The sequence below is a fragment of the Stegodyphus dumicola genome, chromosome 3 (assembly GCF_044657685.1).
Source record: "Stegodyphus dumicola isolate Sdum_Otavi_A_Nest chromosome 3, ASM4465768v1".
In the NCBI taxonomy this organism is placed as follows: Eukaryota; Metazoa; Arthropoda; class Arachnida; order Araneae; family Eresidae; genus Stegodyphus; species Stegodyphus dumicola.
This window is the reverse complement of record NC_140770.1, coordinates 216,612,443-216,630,787: the sequence shown is the minus strand read 5'-3', so window position 1 is coordinate 216,630,787 and position 18,345 is coordinate 216,612,443. Positions and strand designations below refer to the sequence as shown.

General features: G+C 32.6%; 1 protein-coding gene across 3 annotated transcripts in view; it reads right to left on the bottom strand.

The window, feature by feature from the left end:
- The window catches only part of LOC118197142 (angio-associated migratory cell protein), a 56,444-nt gene extending 52,503 nt beyond the window's left edge, over positions 1-3,941 (bottom strand). Inside the window, exon 1 of one of the 3 annotated variants that reach the window (XM_085813855.1) lies at positions 3,796-3,941. The gene's annotated coding sequence lies outside the window, so the exon portion shown is untranslated. The remainder of the gene's footprint in view (positions 1-3,795) is intronic. The other 2 variants (XM_085813852.1, XM_085813853.1) reach the window with 2 other exon arrangements.
- Between the last annotated feature and the right edge of the window lie 14,404 nt (positions 3,942-18,345).

Here is an 18,345-nt window from a genome sequence, read left to right as displayed (position 1 = left end):
AATAAATAAGTTGCCAAAATGAAACTTTATAATATGACAGCAAAAAAATAAATATTTTTATTTTAATATTATTTTTTAAATATGATTTCAATATTCGAGCCCATTGTTATAGATGGAGTGTGGTCATAATGTAATACCTATATGGTACACAAAGGGATTTTAAATAGCAGTGTCAATTGAAGATTGGTTCAGATCTTTCAATACTATGTGTGTTAAATCTAACTTTACAAACAAGAAAAACTGAAATCAGATTAGTATGAATTTTAATAATTTATTGATATTTAGTGAAAATATAAATTAATATGTTATGTATCTGGTAAGAGATGGCATGTTTGTCACTCAAAAGATACTGAGGATTAATCCCTCTGAGTGACATGACTGCCTATTTTGTCATGAGATTTTATGTCATTTGCTGAATATTAGCTTATAATTTAAAATGTTTTGCTTTTGTACTTGCTTTAACAATGTAAATGCCATCAGTGACTGGAAGTTTATGAAAATAGAAACTAAAATAAGTAATTACACAAATTTAGCTAATAAATATAATTTAAACATACGACTTTCTGAGTAGATTATAAAAGCTGTAGCACTCAGAAGGTTCACAGAAATTAATCATGTCAATTTAAAGGAAAATTGTGCTTTATGTTAAACCTTTTTTAAATACCTCTAATTTAATACAACATATTTTTAAACTATCACTTGATAAAAGTATAATTTTCAATAAATGTATCACTATTTTATTCAAAAACTGTCTTAAAGCATACAAACATTTCATTGTTGTTCTTAACACACAGACTAATTAATCATACAACAGTTATAATGCACATTTAATGTATCCAACTTCAGTGGAAATAAAAATTCTATTGTTACTTCAACATCTTTCCTAATGTAATGATGTTTCTCTCCTCCCAAAAAATATTGCATTAGTAATAGCACAGGTAAAAATAGTCTAAAATGCAATCATTTAATAATGTTTATCCAGAGTTTATCATAAGCCCTTAAATCATGCATTAATGATAGAGATATTTGAAAATAAATTCCTCTATTAAACCTCCAAGTTGCATGAATGCTATTTGGAGGTATAATAGAGGGAATTTATTGACTGTTTAAATGACTTTTATGACTGCTTAAATCCAGTCATCAGATTTGTTGTTACTTGGTATTTATTGCTTTGTTACACAAAATATTTCTCATTTTTTTAACGATCTGACTAGTTTTACGAATGAGGTTTTTGTGGTTTTCCTCATTAATGTGAATATGATAAAATTTTCCCCAGTATGTCATCTAAGAAGCAATCTCTCCTTTTAGGCATATTATATTCAAATATTAGAGGCTTTGCTACATATATATATACAATTTTCTTTGCTATATTCAAATAGCCAAACCAAACCTTATGAATGAAACATTATGTATACTTAAAAAAAATAAATAAATAAATAAATAAAGATTTACAAACATCTAACTGTTAAATTCTGATTAAATGCAGCTGTTCATGAACAAATCCATAAAGACTTGCTATTCATTAGGTTAAGCATACACACTCTATGGGAAAAAACTGCACATTATAGAAATTAAAGCTATACTCTAAATAATTTTTTCTCTACTTGCTTGCTAAAATCTTGCTATTTCAGTTGAAAAATAATCTATTTTGAGTCAATAATTCAATTTAGAAGTGTTAAATCGTTGTGTCCGAGTTAAATTTAGAAGGGTGCCAACAAACACTAAAATTAGATATTGTGTGATAACCTGTCATTTAAGAAAATCCAAGTCTGATTCCAAATCAAGCATTTTCTAAAAGGCATAATACAGTATCAATAAAATTTTCTATACCCCATAATACAGCATACAATAAACCTGCTCTTCCAGTTTTATTTTAATGTCGTCACAGATGCTTGTTTTTATCAGTTTTTAATTGCCAAGCTCCTAAACAAAATTGGGCTAATCTTTGGAATATGGTAACAGGTAGTTTGGCGACATTTTGCTAAGGCGATAAATGTTACTAGCTAGGACTTTAGCAGTGTACATCGATAAAGTCAAGAGTGTGCGCAATGCCATTTTTGTGCAATTCTGGGATTTTTTTTAAGTGAAAATAGGTCGACGTGTACATGGATGATACCGTGTATGTGCAATTCTTAAAAACGCAGCAAGCAGTGGGCGATTCTGCACTTTCTCCCAATTTAGCACCTAATCTTCGTTATGATTAAGCACTTTTGTTCCATAAAAGTTCTAGCATGAGCATAATTCACCTAGCAGATTGTTGGAAAAAAAATGTTGTGTTAAAAAAAAAAAGCCTTTACTTCGTGAAAACAAAATGGCGTCCAAAAAAAAAAAAAAAAAAAAAAAAAACTAGCAGGTTGCTGTAGCAGGGTTGGTCGCCAAATTTTCGCGAAAAAATTGCTAAGTTACCATAATCCGAAGATTAACCCAAAATTGTTTTACAATCCTCAAATCAAGATACAAGCAGTGGCGTAAATAAGGGTATGTAAGGAATGCAGTTGCATAGGGACCCATGAATGTCCTGCTGAACTACATTTACATATTTAACCTTAAAACACATATAAAAACAGAGTTGTAGCTAGGGTTTTCAGCTCCAGGGGCAAGTGAAAATTTCGCGCCCCCTACTGCTTGCCAAGGATGGAAAACATTGAATTATAAAATGTCGTAACATCAATTTGGCACCCCTTGGATTCTGAGCCCGGGGACAGGTGTCTCCCCTTGCCCCCCTCTAGCTACGCCCCTGTATAAAAATCATGTATTAGAGTAGCTTAGTGTACCAAAAAGTTTTCTTAAAAGAAAGGGGGGAAAAAACTTTACCATACATATTTTCTACAAAAACTGGTAAAAGTTTACAATTGGGTGCCCCTTGTTTCTTGGTGACTCTTTTTTGATGCCATGATTGGCACTATACACATCAATCTATTTTCATTTAAATAAAAGCAGGAAGCTAAAACAAACTTAAAACTATCATGGTAACCAGAAGTGAGGTTTCATCGCCAACATTTTTTTAAAATTGTCGCTAATCGAAAGGGCACCCAATTCTAAACTAGAGCCCAAAAACTGTATGTTCAAATAGTTTTCTTTATGAAATTTATGATAAATATGTTTTATATTTAACAAATGTATCATTTACAATATAAAAGTTCTTATTTATGACTTGTATATTATTGCATAAGTCATGTTCGTAAGCTCAGTTCATCACAGAACGCTATATATTAGTGTAATTTCTTTTGGTTTATCTACCACGTTGTCTGCAAGTTTATAACATAACCAGTTATTTACTAGCTTGCTAGATTAAGCGAAAGAAAACTTGGATTGGCGCAGATTTTATAAACTTGACATATACTTGCATGTAAAACCTAAGATTTTATTTAAAAATCTCCGCAAAACTAGACTTTCTCCCCCTTTATTAAGCACAGTAAATTTATTGGGGGGGAGAGCAGGAAAATGTTTTGCACAGGGGCCCAAGAGTTCTAGCTACGCCACTGGATACAAGTGACTAAAATAATTATTTTAACACTAAATGGTTTATATGAGATGATATACATGAATACTTAAATTGCCATTACATTTACTAGATTAACATCGAAAGCATAAAATATAATTTTTTATGAAATTCAAAACTAAACAGAAGACTTTTAGGAAAACAGTTGTCGATAATCAATTGCACAAATTTCATTATTCTAACTTCTTTACGCTTATATGAATCATATACACTCTGCATGACTCTCTTCAAAACCAGTACATCATCTAATGCATTCAAGCCAAAATAAATGTTAAAAAAAAGACTTTTCATACCAAACAACTTCGAAGTTTCAAACACATGCAGATTCCAATTCCAATAACGTATAGCTACCGCCTAGGCTTGTGGCGGAAGGTAACATGTAAGCCTTCAAGTAAGATGTGCGTGGGGGGAGGAGAGAACATCTGTTTCACCAGTATTGTCAGTAAACCTGTTTCAGTTTGTTGTTACTGTTTAGAACTGAGCGATCTGGAGAATTTAAATTTTAGAAAATAATGAGGATGCAATATCTAAGCATAGGGCATAAATCATTTAAAATATGCAAATCCACAATATCGCTTCCAAGGTTTGTTTGGAATTTGTTATGTCTTACAGTAGTCCATAATTCCATTCCTTTCCAAATAAATTTGTTTGTATTTAAGGAACAAAGAATTTTTGTTCTAGCGATTTCTACGCGAACTAAGTGAAGAATATACATTAAAATATTGCTTTCGAAAGAGAATTTTTTCTGCGAAAAAATGTGAAATGTCGCAAAAGTGATTGAACGTTTGATTAAAAATAAGAGTGCTTTTACCTCTATTCTCCAAAATCTATGGAGGAAAACAAGGTAGCTCGCTTCAGGAAAACAGTTAATGGTGGTTAATTCCCTTGAGAGCACCGGGAGGAAATTAAATGTCCTCCTGCATGTTAGATTTTGTGTACAGTTAGTTTTCCACAGGGAAATAAGGTTCCAGTCTTGATTTAAGATGTGATAATGGAATTGGCACAGACATGGCTAAGTCATGTTTTCCATTTGCACTATCGCTTGCCAGTTGTTCGGCAGCTTCACTGCCCACTGTGCCCACATTCGCGCGTATCCAGTGAAGCTTGGGACGGGTTGCGTATTTCCAAACCCTACTCCACTTTTCGAATTTTTCACGTATGGAAAAGTCGACTAGTTTGGCCCAAGAAGGTCTCCTTGGTTTCGCCTGGCTGGTAATTTTTGAGTATGCGCTGAAGGGCGAGAAGTAACATAAACAGAACTTTGGCTTGCACTTGTGACTCAAGAATCAGTAACACTAATGGTAACATACTCTATAGTTTCGCACTAAATAACGATTTCAGAATTTATGGCCTTACTGACCCTACCCGTTACCATCATACAGGTACAGCTGATGTTCTTGACATTGTCATTACGAAAAATATTCTTCAAATTCCATATCTTAAAGTCAATAATGAACTGAGTTCAGATCACCTTCCAGTCAATTTCACATTTTATGGACATGAAAGGTCACTCCCTCTCAAAAGCATCACTAACTGGACTAAATTTAAGGAAATCCTTGAAAAACTACCTGCAAATCCGGTTTTAGCTGATATTTCACACATCGAAGAACAAATCACTAAAATCAACAGAAGAATTGACACTGCTATTATCAATTCTACTACTTTTAAAGAATATCAGAAGCCTAAATTACCTGACTACTTAATTAATAAAAATTAAAGACAAAAATAGGACTGCCAAGGAATGGAGAAGGACGGCTGATCCTACTATTAAAAACCAATTAAATAGAAAAATCCGTGAAATTCAAGAAGCTATTTCTGAATATAGGTCAAGTTCTTGGGATGATCTCCTTGATTCCATGGACTTTAACCCGGGAACTGTCTGGAAAATTGCAAAAACACTCAGCAAAAATCAAAACTATAATATTGGTCCTATTAACACTAATAATGGCCTCGCCTACTCTGAAAAAGATATTGCAGAAGCTCTTGCTGCCCATCTGGTAAATACTTTTACTAACAACAGTTATTACAATGAGAAAATAGAAGAGGATGTTTATAATTTTAATATTCACATCCCGGACCGCATTGGTAACGAGCATATTAATCCCACCTCACCTAAGGAAATTTATGGCATCGTCAAAAATCTAAAAGTCAGAAAAGCCCCGGGTTTCGACGGGATTTCGAATAAAATTCTAAAAATTCTGCCTAAAAGCTACATTGTCCTAACTACTAATATCATAAATGCGTGTCTCAGGTTAAACTATTTTCCACAGCAGTGGAAACATACAAATATTGTTCCTTTCTTAACCCTTTAAGGGGCGGTGGTTTCGCCTTGAAACCGCATTTTCAACATTTTTTTTTTTAATTTAGAAAATTTGGTTTCATTTTCTCAAAACCGCTGCTAAAATTAAATTACTTCTTAAAGCTGATAACAGATGGCAGCACTAAACCTTTTTGGGCGTCCATTAATTAATACGAATCGTTCAAAAATAGCTTGTTTTGTCATTATTCATTTTGGGCTAATTTAAGAACAACAAACCAAACAATTTTTAATTTTTCCACAATATATTTTATAAGCAGGCATCAATGATTAATGAAATGTCCTTAGTTCACAAAAAAATGTAATGGAACCATTTTAATTTTGAATATTTTCAGCGCGGTTTCAGTATGAAACCACCGCCCCTCTGAGACACCGAAGAAAGGATCAGATGACGCAGTCGCGAGATTTTTTACAGCTGTGTTTATTGCTTTCGGATCACTGCTGTAAGCAGTTGCATCATATCATCTTTTAGTGTCTTCAAAGATGAGGATTTATGGAGCTTTTGAGAGAGGGAAAACATTTCTTATTTTTTACAGAGACACAGAGCACACTGAAGAACACTCACAGTTGCGTTATTATTCTGCTTCTCTTAGCCGTCGCTTTTCTCATTCTTCTAGTTCATAGTAAAATATTTCTATACATCTAAATTTATTTTATTTCCAGATATAATTGTCTTAGTTTTTAGCATAATTTTTAAAAATATTTCATAGTTTTATGTAAGTTATTTAGTGCATTATTAGTACTTTTTGTCTCATATTTTTGTTTCCTGTTTTAAATTTTTTATTTATATTTAAAAATGAGTGTTTATACAAATATTACTTACTTCATTAGTTGTTCAGTAATTTACTAGTATAATCTGCAATGTGGGTTACGTTCAAATACTTTCCAGCAAAGTAAAGATAAATAAACAAATGCTTAGCCTTAAATGCTCTAGACGGGCGCTGGTTTCAAGGCGAAACCGGTCCCCTTTCCATAAAGGGGGACGAAAAAAATTTTGTTACACTTATTTATGTTGTCTATAGAACCATTGCATGTCATTATGCTTACTTTTTCAGAACTTTTAAAAAATCATAACATTGCGCCCCTGAAAGGAACCGGGGAAAAATCCAAGACAGCTTAACTCATATCGTCCAATTAGTCTGCTTCCTGGGCTGGGCAAAGTTTTCGAAAGGGTCATACAAAGAAGACTTACAAAGCACCTTGAAGATAAAAATATCATAAATAGTGAAAAATTCGGCTTCAGAACTGGAACAGTACTGTTCATCAACTGCTTAACGTAACAGAGTATTACGCTGATTCATTTGTTAAAAAGAATACAATTGCAAGTTGTTTTTTGGATTTAGAAAAAGCATTTGACAAGGTGTGGCATGATGGTTTAATTTATAAGCTACACCTTGCTCATCTGCCAATTAACTTCATTAAACTTCTAAAACGTTATCTGAGAAACCGTACCTTTCAAGTAAAAATTAATAACACTTATTCTACGAAGAAATACGAGTATATCAAAAGCGGAATTCCACAAAGAAGTGTTCTTGGACCCAGTCTTTTTTTGCATTTAAACAAATGACATGCCCGTCCCACTTAATTCAAAAATTGTTAAGTTTGCTGATGATACAGCGATATTGACCAGATCAATGAAACCACAACTTGCTGTTGATAAGCTTGAAACTGCAGTGAATCACGTTGTGCATTACCTTAAATCATGGAGACTCAGCCCTAATCCCTCTAAAAGCAACATTCTACTTTTTCGCCGACATCGAAAATTCACCCCAGTTGAAGTGAACATTAACATTAATAATCAAGAAGTTCCTAGCACTAAATATTTAGGTATCTGTTTTGATTCACAATTGCTCTTTAAAGAACATTCCGAATATGCACTCAGAAAAGCGACTGTCGCAAAAATTGCTCTTCAACCCTTGATTGGCAGAAAATCCAAGTTAAATGTGAGAATTAAAAAGAAAATATATCTTACACTTATTCGCCCGATACTTCTGTACGCTATCCCTGTTTGGGCCACCGTTTATAAAACCTACAGAAAAATAAAATTCTACGCGATATCATCAATGCACCGTGGTTTGTCAGAAACTTACAGATTCATTAAGAGTTGAAGATCCGGCCCATTCCTGATGAAATATTCACTACAAGCCACAATTTCTTTCAAAAAAATAGCTAACTCAAGATATGATCATATAAGGGAGCTAATTAATTATGATTCTACCCTGGAATGTGCTGCGAAAAGGCCCAGAAGCATATTCCATAATGTGAAGTGGTGAATTGTAAATAGTGTATATAAAACATTTTATTATATGAGACTGTATAATATCCCACAGCATCGCACTTTGGATTAAAGCTCATTTATTCTTCGTATTTTCAACTACCTCAGATGGACATTGCGACATCCTAATGGATAATGGCATTGCTCTTTGGTAGCTTTTTATATTTTTCATGTTCAATTTGTTTTCTACTACTTATGATTGACTTTGCGACACCCAAATGGGTAATGGCTTAGCTCATAGGTATCTGATTTTGTGTGCATATTGTGTATATAGAGAAATTCACCACTTCGCGTTTTGAGAATAACAGCTACAGAGTACAAGACTAAAACCACTGTGTTGTTGGTTCATCAAGTGTTCTATTGATGTTTCATTGTGTATACATTTAATTTACTATGCTCACAAGTATTGTGTGTTTTCAAGTGTGAATTCTTCATTTTCACTTTATTATTTGACTGCGCTTACCTGCAAGTACTGTTTCTTTTTTCACCGGTGTGTGAACTTTCAAGAAGCATTGGCCGAGGTCAGTTTACGGGAGGGTGACTCCTCTCGTAACTGCCGCCGACCTACGACGTTTCAAGCCACACGCACTGGGTAGAACTCATTGCAATTTAACTTGGCAAGTGCCATTTGATCTAAATCTTGAAATTCAATGTATTAGTGATTTAATTATGATTGTTTATCACTAGTCAGTCAGTCATACCGGTATCGCAGAGATATCGCGCGGAGCGCGACGTGTACTGCTCAATGATAGAATTAGCCGTATGGGCACATGACGGTAAAAACAGGACGGGCCAAGGAGGCATCGGAGGTAGGTGAGAGGAGGTGACCATGCGTCACAAGGGGAGAAATACCAAGGAGAGGCTGGTGTCGCGCAATCTGACAAGTGTCTGTTCGTGACATATATATGTATAAAACAATACACAGAAAGTAAAAAGAAAATAAAATTATTTACAGGGTATATAAATACACAAATAAGGTACAAAATAAAATACAAATCCAATTAAAATAAATATTTACATATGTACAAAGTGTTCGTGCGCTATCATAATTAAGTAGGGAAATTTTCATTCCTCGTGATATGTGCAGCGTACAGTCTTATTTTGTAGTCCTCTTGCAGAGGTATATAATCAAACGTGTTGAATTGAGCAAGGTACGGGCAATTGACAGCTCTATCGAAGAAACTGCTCTTGGTGTGGTGAAGAAATTTGTCAACAGGCTCAATTTTTAGGTCTCTGTGAAGCGTATCATTAGAGACAAAGTAGTGTGCGTTTGTCATTAAACGCAGGGCTTTGTTTTGGAGAATTTGCAATTTATTTATATCTCTATGTGTGGCCTCCGCCCACGCCGAGGACGCGTACGAGAAAATGGGACGGATAACCGCCGTATATAAATGTCTCTTTTTAGAGAGGTTTAACTTTGAGTTTTTGCTCATAATGGAAGAAATACTAGTAAGTGCAGCCATGGCCTTACTTCTGGCTTTAGTCACATGGTCTTTCCAACTGAGTTTATTATGCATGACGACACCAAGATAAATAGCCTTATTTACAATAGGCACACCTATGTCAAAAAGTTTTAAAGTCACATTTAAAGGGGTTCTAGGAGTCTTCTTACGGATAATGAGCAACTGCGATTTCTGCGCATTGACAGCAATACGCCATTTTGTGCACCAATTGTTACACTTCGGGGATGATGCTCTGTAATTTAGAAACCGCTATTTCAGCTCTGAGGGAAGTCGTAGCTAACGCAGTATCGTCCGCGTAGCATCCTATGAAAATGTTGTTGTCCATGTTATACTTTGGGAAATCTGCGATGTAAAACAAATAAAGGATAGGTTCCAAAATTGACCCCTGAGCCACGCCGGCATTTAAATGTTCACATTCAGATTTGTCACTACCAATACTGATATAGAATTTTCTGTCCTTAATAAAGAAATAGATTAAAAGTATGAGGTCTCTATCCAAATCAGCAGATATGAGTTTAAAAATGAGCCCCTCATGCCAGACGCGGTCGAAGGCCTTCGCCACGTCCAGCATGAGTAAGGCAACACTTTGATTCTTGTGCAGGGCGTCACCTGTGAATTCCATAAGCCGAACAAGTTGTTTCGTAGTCGAGAGGCCTTTCCTGAACCCGAATTGTTCGGGTGGGAGTCTAGACAAGAAGGGTTCAAGACGTTTGAGAATTACGCTCTCAAATATTTTCCCAAGTCCCGGGAGTAAGCTGATGGGACGGTATCCGTCCGGATGAGTAGCAGCTTTTTCAGGCTTATCCAGCAGAATAACTTTGGTGATTTTCCACTTGTCAGGGAAATAATTATGCATTAAACAGGCATTCAGAATACTTGCATATTTACGGATGATATTCAAAGGTAAGTACTTAATAGCAAAGTTCGTGATCGAATCATGTTCATCACTAGTTTACTATATAACTTAATATATTTTCATATTTTGTTGCCAGCTCTAACAGTTTTCCCAGATGCACTTCTAAATTTCATTGTGTACTCATGTACTATTCTAGCTCCGCCTATAGAGGCGCGGCGGTTACCGCCTTATTTTCATTTTTCCAAGCCTTAGGTCAATACCATGACAGGCAGTTAAAGCAGTGGGCTACCAAATGCTGTCTAAATCAGATAACTGAACTGAACTGCACTTGTAAACAGTATTAAGTATATAGTCTGAAAGTGCACTCGTTTATGTAATTACATAATTTGACTGTTTCTGTAATAAGAAAACTGCATTCAGATAAAATTTATTTTAATATTATTATCTGGTTCTAGGATTATACGAAATGCTAAATACTGTTAGTGCCATCGTAATCGTCACATAACCTTTTGCATTGTATTATAAAGATTAAATCCAGAGCTTAAATTGCGCCGGAGCCCGGCTCCGGTACTTCTTAGTCTTTGGGATAAATTCTAATTCTAGTCGGAACACATCGGAGCCCGAAATAAGAAGACTCCGGCGATTCTTTTATATAACTGAACCATTTCAGTAGAAATTTGATCTCGAAAATTTTATTTTTTGCAATAAAATTATATTACAGATCGCTTATTAAATTTCAATTTATCTCTTTGCATTTTATTTAATTTTTATTTTTATTATTTAACTATTTTAATAATAATATGTAATTAATTTTCTAATTAAATAATAATCGATAAATATTAATTATTAATATTAATTAAATAGTGATTAATTAATTTGGTAATAATTAAGTATTTAATTTTAAAATTATTAATGGTTTTTATAGCCATTTTATTTATTTATTTACTTTTTTTCCTCTTTTCTGACGGTCTTCTGTGGGGTTCCGGCACTTCTAATTTTAGAAATTAAGCCCTGATTAAATCAAAGCAAATTACTTTGTTAGAGATGTAAATGTTCCAACTGAATTTTCTTCTTATCACTTATTATTTATTTCAGCTTTGAAAACACCTTCATATTTGACAAATAATTATCTCCGCTGAAAATGTTTTGTTTGCTTAAAAATTATATTTGTCAATAATGTAATAAAAACTCACTAATCTAGTGCTTCGTAGATCAATATGACAACGAATTCAAAATGTTTTAAAAACAGTTCTTTAATCTTTAATTTGTAGTAGATGCAACTAAATGGCACAGAGAAATAATATTCCAATAAAAAAGTTATTCATATTAATTCAATAGCAAAATTATTTCTATTTCAGTGAGAAATCCACTTTCAATGCTTATATAACAGAGAAATGTAACATAAGCATTTTGGAAGCTTTAAAATATAAGCAAAAGGTTTACTATACAATTTTATGTAAGAAATGTAATAAATTATTTTCATTCTTTTTAAATCGACATATTCGTTTCTAACTCGTATAACTAAAATTTAAAAAATAAAACTCGTATAACTAAAATTTTTGGGAAGTTAGAACTTAACTTGAACATACAGGATTCCGTCACCTAAAATTAATTCAGTTAATTGTTCCTTTTCATTTAGAGATACATTAGAATTGAAAATACCAAAGGAAAACGGGTCACGGATCCAACCTAATTCCTTATTTGGAAATTTTTTAAAAAGTTTTCAGTCAATTTTTTCATATGTTGTTTTAAACAAGAAATCTGTATTATTTTCTTTAGTAAATTCTGAAAAACATGTTTTTGTTCAATTCTCCTTGCCAAAGTATTAGCTTAGTTTTAAAAGCTTTAATATTGGTACTCAGTATTAAAATGTTTAGAAAATGTTTATGAATGTTAGAAGAGTTTTAGGTTTTTAGAAAATGTCTACTCTGTAACTGAGTTTTCCTAATCAATCATTATTAATGAATGAACTTGCTGATGTATGTTTCATTTCTTCCAAAAATATGTAAACTGTATTTCTCATCAAAAATATGTCGCAGTTTTTTTCTGTGTGAAAGCCAAATGACTTTGGTAATAATGTCTCATACACAGAACTTATTTGATTACAGCGTATTAAAAAGAGACAACTGTTTAGGATCTGCCTTGTAATGTAATTAATTGCAGTAATAACCCTGCAATATCTTGTGCAATTCTTCATCAATGTCTTTTGCAACAAGAGCTTGTCTAAGTGTCATACAATGATGGAATATTATATGGGGAGCAATTTTCATTACTAACCCTCTTAGTCCTTTAATGCTGCAGCAGCATCAGTACAAACTGCGACACAGTGTGTCTAGGTACGATTATTCGTTTCAACATATCTGTTAATAATCTCAAATATTTTCTCTCCAGTTGCTTTTTCTTTCTAAATTAGATGAATTTCCTCAGATATTCGTATAGTATTACAATATCTCACAGCAGTTATCTTTTAACTACTCAAACGTTCGACAGAACTTAATTCAAAGCAGCTAGAGAAAGCTAATCCGCGAATTTGCTACAGTCAACAAGAGCAGTTTTCTAAAACAACTCTTAAAACAACAACTAACTGAACTACCAATGCCAATGATTAAAAGTTACGGAGTGCCTGTGGTTCAAAACCATGTACCTTCTCATCACAATTAAATAAAAGCGAACAGAAATAGGAAAATTGCATAAGTATTTAACTTGATGCTTATTGAGGGAACCACATAGGCTCAAGAAAGGTTATGGCTAGCAAGAATTTATAAAACTTAAGAATACATAATTTCTTTTTACGTTTTTAGATTTTTAATCATTTTTTGTATTTAAAAATTTTTTTGGTACTTATATTTTTTATACACAATACAACACTAATGCAAATAGCGGAGAGGAAAGATTTTACAATTAATAGACTCATTGGCATGTGGCATAAAACGGGAGTGCAAATAATTATGTTATCGCGAGAAAATATTCAAGGCAGAATTAGTTTCTGTGGAAGATGTGATTCTATAGTGAACAGAATGAGGATCCTGCAAAATGACCACTTCTCTGGTTGCAGGAAAAGATGTTGGCATGTCTTTAGTAAATGAAAGCAATTATATCGCAACTCGTTGAGAATTAACTGAATTGAGAAGTTTTCCTCTTTTTCATAAGCTTTTTAAATCACGCGCGATATTGTTCTAGCAATTTCTTGAAATCTAAAAGAGATATTTATTTATTAAATATTATACGAAAGTGCTCTTGTATTTTTAATTTTCCGGCTTAGCTTTCGGCTCTAGTGTAGAATCGGATGCCCCTTCGATTAGCGATATTTTTTTTTTTTTTTTTTTTTTTTTTTTTAATTTTGGCGATGAAACCTCATTTCTGCTTACCATGATAGTTATAACTTTGTTTTAGCTTCTTGATTTCTTTAAAATGGAAATAGATTGATGTGTACATGGACAAATTTAAGGCAGTGCGCAATGCCTAAGTTTGTGCAATTCTGGGTTTTTTTTTTTAAGTGAAAAGAGATCGATATGCACATGGACACAGAGTTTGTGCAATTCTTTGACTTTTTATTTTGATATGTTTAACATGTACGTTTGTTTCGGGGCACCATGGGCGCACAATTTGTGTTTATGGATGACAACGCCCGTCCTCACGGTGCAAACATCGTAAGCGAATGCCTTCAATCGGAGGATATCACCCGTATGGACTGGCCAGCATTCTCAGAGGACTTGAATCCAGCAGAGCACGTGTGGGACATGCTTGGCCGACGAGTTGCAGCCCGTCAACCTCCTCCTACATGTCTACCGGAACTTCGGAGAGCATTGCTTTTTGAGTGGTGTAATATCCCCCAAAATCAGATCGATAATTTGATACTCAGCATGCTTAGGGTTGTGCTAACCGTATTACATCGTTTGAGAGACATACAATGTATTAACAGTCATACAAATCATGTAATATTGGTTTTTTGTAAATAGGTTTTTATTTTGTAATTTGCTCCAGGGAGAAAAAATCGCTAATATTTTTGATAATTTCAAACATATAGCATCTTTTTTTGCTCTTTACCTTTTGTTTAATAAATAAGCTTTACAAATAAGTCAAATTTGTTTTGCTTCTAACTCTTCGTTTGCCTGATTTTGCATTATCCTTAATTTATGGACATGAGTGTAATTACATTTCCCCTTCTAAAACAAAATACTTGCTCTTCTGTATCCAGGATCAGCTGATGAACCATTTCAATATATTTTTTACCTTAATAGTTCACCCGAAAATTCTGGACCTCCTCAAAGCGAAGGAAAATGGCAAAGATACAAAGTAAAATCATTAAAAATATCTTATAATTTAAAAATATTTTTCTAATCTAAAAAGAATCTTAAAAAAAATGAAAACATGACCTCAAAAATGTAGAAAAATTAAAATCCTACAGTGAAACATTTTTGAAATTTCAAAATAATCTTAACACAAAACTTTGCTAGAACCTCTTATCAAACACCAGTAGCAAAGGAAAATGGGGGGGGGGGGAGTAAAATCGTTAAAAATATCTTCCAATTAAAAAAGATTTTACTAGTCTAAAAAGAATATTTGATATTCTAAATTTAAATGATTTTATCAAGCTAATTTTAATTTTTAGCCTTTACGAAAAATTGGTTCTACATTTCTTTCTTTATAATTTTAAATTTTAGCTTTTACGAAAAATTGGTTACAAATTTCTTTCTTTATATATTTACTGATCAAATTTTAGCAGCATAATGCACGAAAATTCTTGGAAGGACTATAAATTTTCCTTTTAAAAAATTATTTGTATATACATTGACTAAACAAATCTGTATATATCTATTGCACATAATTCTTTTTCTTACATAAAATATATACGTATGTATAAAATAACTAAAGAAATTGTAAAGGAAGTCAGAATAAAAAATATCCTGTTCTGGTTCGCTTATTTAGCAACTATGAAATCTTAAAAAAGTAGTATGAAATTTATAATGGCAAATATTAAAATAGATGAAAGTAAATAAAATTTAAATTACAGAATTTACTTTATAAAATTAATAACAATGGGTTAAAATATATATTTTAATTACTTAAAACATGGAAGTTATTTGGCAGAGATTGTTGGATATAAAATTACTACTTCAAATTTTCTGATAACTATTGTTCATATTTAAAGTCTTAACTTTCTATTTTTATCCACATAACAACCATTGCGAAAAACCACCCGTTATCATGTTACAAACATCAGCAGCATACGTTTTTTTAAACTCGTGCATAATATTAAATATTGGCTTTTGATAGTCAAGTTGATACAAATAAGATGAACTGTTTTTATGACTTTAGACTAGTAGTTTATTTTTCAATTCACTTACTTTTCTACAGTATTTAATTTTTTATATGTTCGACTATTCAAAATTTCAAGAGTTTTCCGGATATTTTTTTTGATTGAGTTTTTACTGTACACATATTTCAGTATTTACATCGTCAAAAGTGCACAGACACATACTTGAAGTGAATTTACTTTTGCAGCTACACAAAGGAACTGAAAAATAAAAAAAAAAATTACTTATTCGGAGATTGTATTTCTTTTCAGTTCATGAAAATCAAAGTTCATTACACGAACATACAATAACACTGCACAAGCATGTATGGAAATTCTTAACACATTTAGTAATCCTAATCATTATGTTAAATAAACCAGAAAATATGTTAATGTATAACAAATGAATAAAGTAGTTAAGCTTTTATCAAACAGAGCATAATACCACAGTTACGAAGAAATTTAATGCTGTGAAGTTAGGTAATTTAGTAAATTTTAGTTTTTCACCAAAGCAATGAAGTATTTCTAATTATGAAGTTCCTTGTATATCTTTATAGATGAACTTTATTGCTCTTTTAAGCAATTAAACAACTGTTCAAGTTATTTTAATAATTTTGAAATATATACACTAAAAGAAACATTAAAATGTATTAATCTGTTTGTCAACCTTGATTTTGGCACAAAATTCTGCGGAATGCTTCGTAGGTTTTAAGCACGCAGAAGCACTGCAATTCTTTCTTATTCCTTGATGTGAAGTTTTCTGCAAGTGTTTTTACTTCCTTGTACGAAGTAAAAAGGAAGTATTGTAATCGCGAAAAGTTTCAGGCAGCATATTTCAACGAAAATATCCATTTTGACCGCTATCGAATGCAATTTAACGATGTTTTTGCATGATATCTGTACGTAAGAACAGAATAAAACACTCTCTTCCTCCAAAAAAATTATAAAACTGCTTTGAAATTAATTCTAAAGAGAATTTTTCGTGGCGTCTGTACGAACGTATGTATGTACGTACGTACGTACGTATCTCGCATAACGCAAAAACGAGTAGCCTCAGAACATTGAAATTTTGTATATAGGACTGCTATATCATGAAGATGTGCACCTCGTATTTTGGTTGCAATCGGCCGCACCAAACATATATAAATATATTTAAATATATATATCCACTCTGTTACCCGGATCAGTGATTTCAGTTTCTTTACTCTTATATGTTTGTAAATTGTACATATTTTGCTTTAAAAATGATTGAATTATGTTGTTCTTATCTTCCGGTTAAGGATTTTATGCGTTTATTAAATCTGTATGCAATATTTTTAGAATAATCAACAATTTTAAAGTTGTTTAAGTGCCGCTAAGGCTAATATTTTTTTTTTTTTGGGGATGGCCGCCATTGCTTGTTTACATTTGAAACAGCAGGATAGTGGATTTGTTGCCAATCTAGAGAAACTTAGCTTCGCAACAACAAAGATAACGCCTTCATTTATTATTGCGAATTAAATCATGCTTAATCCTTTCTGGAATTTTTTCGAGTAAATAAGTATTTAAGATTTACTTCGTAATTTTTAATACAGATATTTTGAGTTTTTATGCAATTTTGCCTTGTCGCGAAGAGAGAACTGAATTAATTGAATGAGAAATACTTAATCGTCTGTGAAAAACTGTTTCTTTTTTGTTTTGTTTGCTTAATTTCTTTTATACATCGTTCTAGATTTATTATAGTATTTGAATAGAACATGTGGCAACGATTAGATAATTCTTTAAATGATATAAATTTTGTGCATTCTGAGTTATAATATGATAATAATATCTCCATCCCAAATGAAAAATGTATTAAATATTTAGGTGTTTATCTCGATCAAAAACTAACCTTCAAAAACCATATCGAAAATATCTGTAAAAAAGCCAACCAAGCAATAGGCAGTATCTATGCACTCATAGGGAGAAATTCTAAACTTAGTCTCGCTACAAAAAGAGTTATCTATCTAGAATCTATCCGCCCGCTTTTACTGTATGCTTCCCCAGCGTGGGCTGCAATTGCAAGAACTCATCGCGGAAAAATACAAAGAATTCAAAACAAGGCCTTTCGAATAATTACAAATGCTCCTTGGTGCTTACAATGATTTAAAAATTAAACCCACGGATTCTGAAATTCTAAAAGCTTCTCATAACTATTTTTATGAAATGTGACAGTAATCCTAAGAATATCATAATAAAACTAGGAAATTATGATTTCACAATTGAACAACGCCACAAGAGGCCCCGCACTATTCACCATAATAGTCGGTGGTAATGTATATATTTTCGTTTTCTTCTTAGTTAGCCAAGATTTTACTTCATTTTCTTTACTTATAGATTTACTTATCAAATTACAAAGCGCTATGGACTTTGTTCCTGCCAAAGCAGGTAGACTTTGTGTGTAAATAGTTTTTACTCTTGTGAAACGTTTCAATTTACTGCAAATTGTGTTTTTCATCATTTTACTTGCCAATTATTGCTTAGCAAAGAATAATTTTTATGAAATTTTAAAAATGCCTTACAATACATCCTGCAAGGAATGGCGCAACCAGAGCTCCAGTCAACTAAAATGCTTTTGATCACTACTAATAGATGGCGCTACACGAGCCCCTCATTTG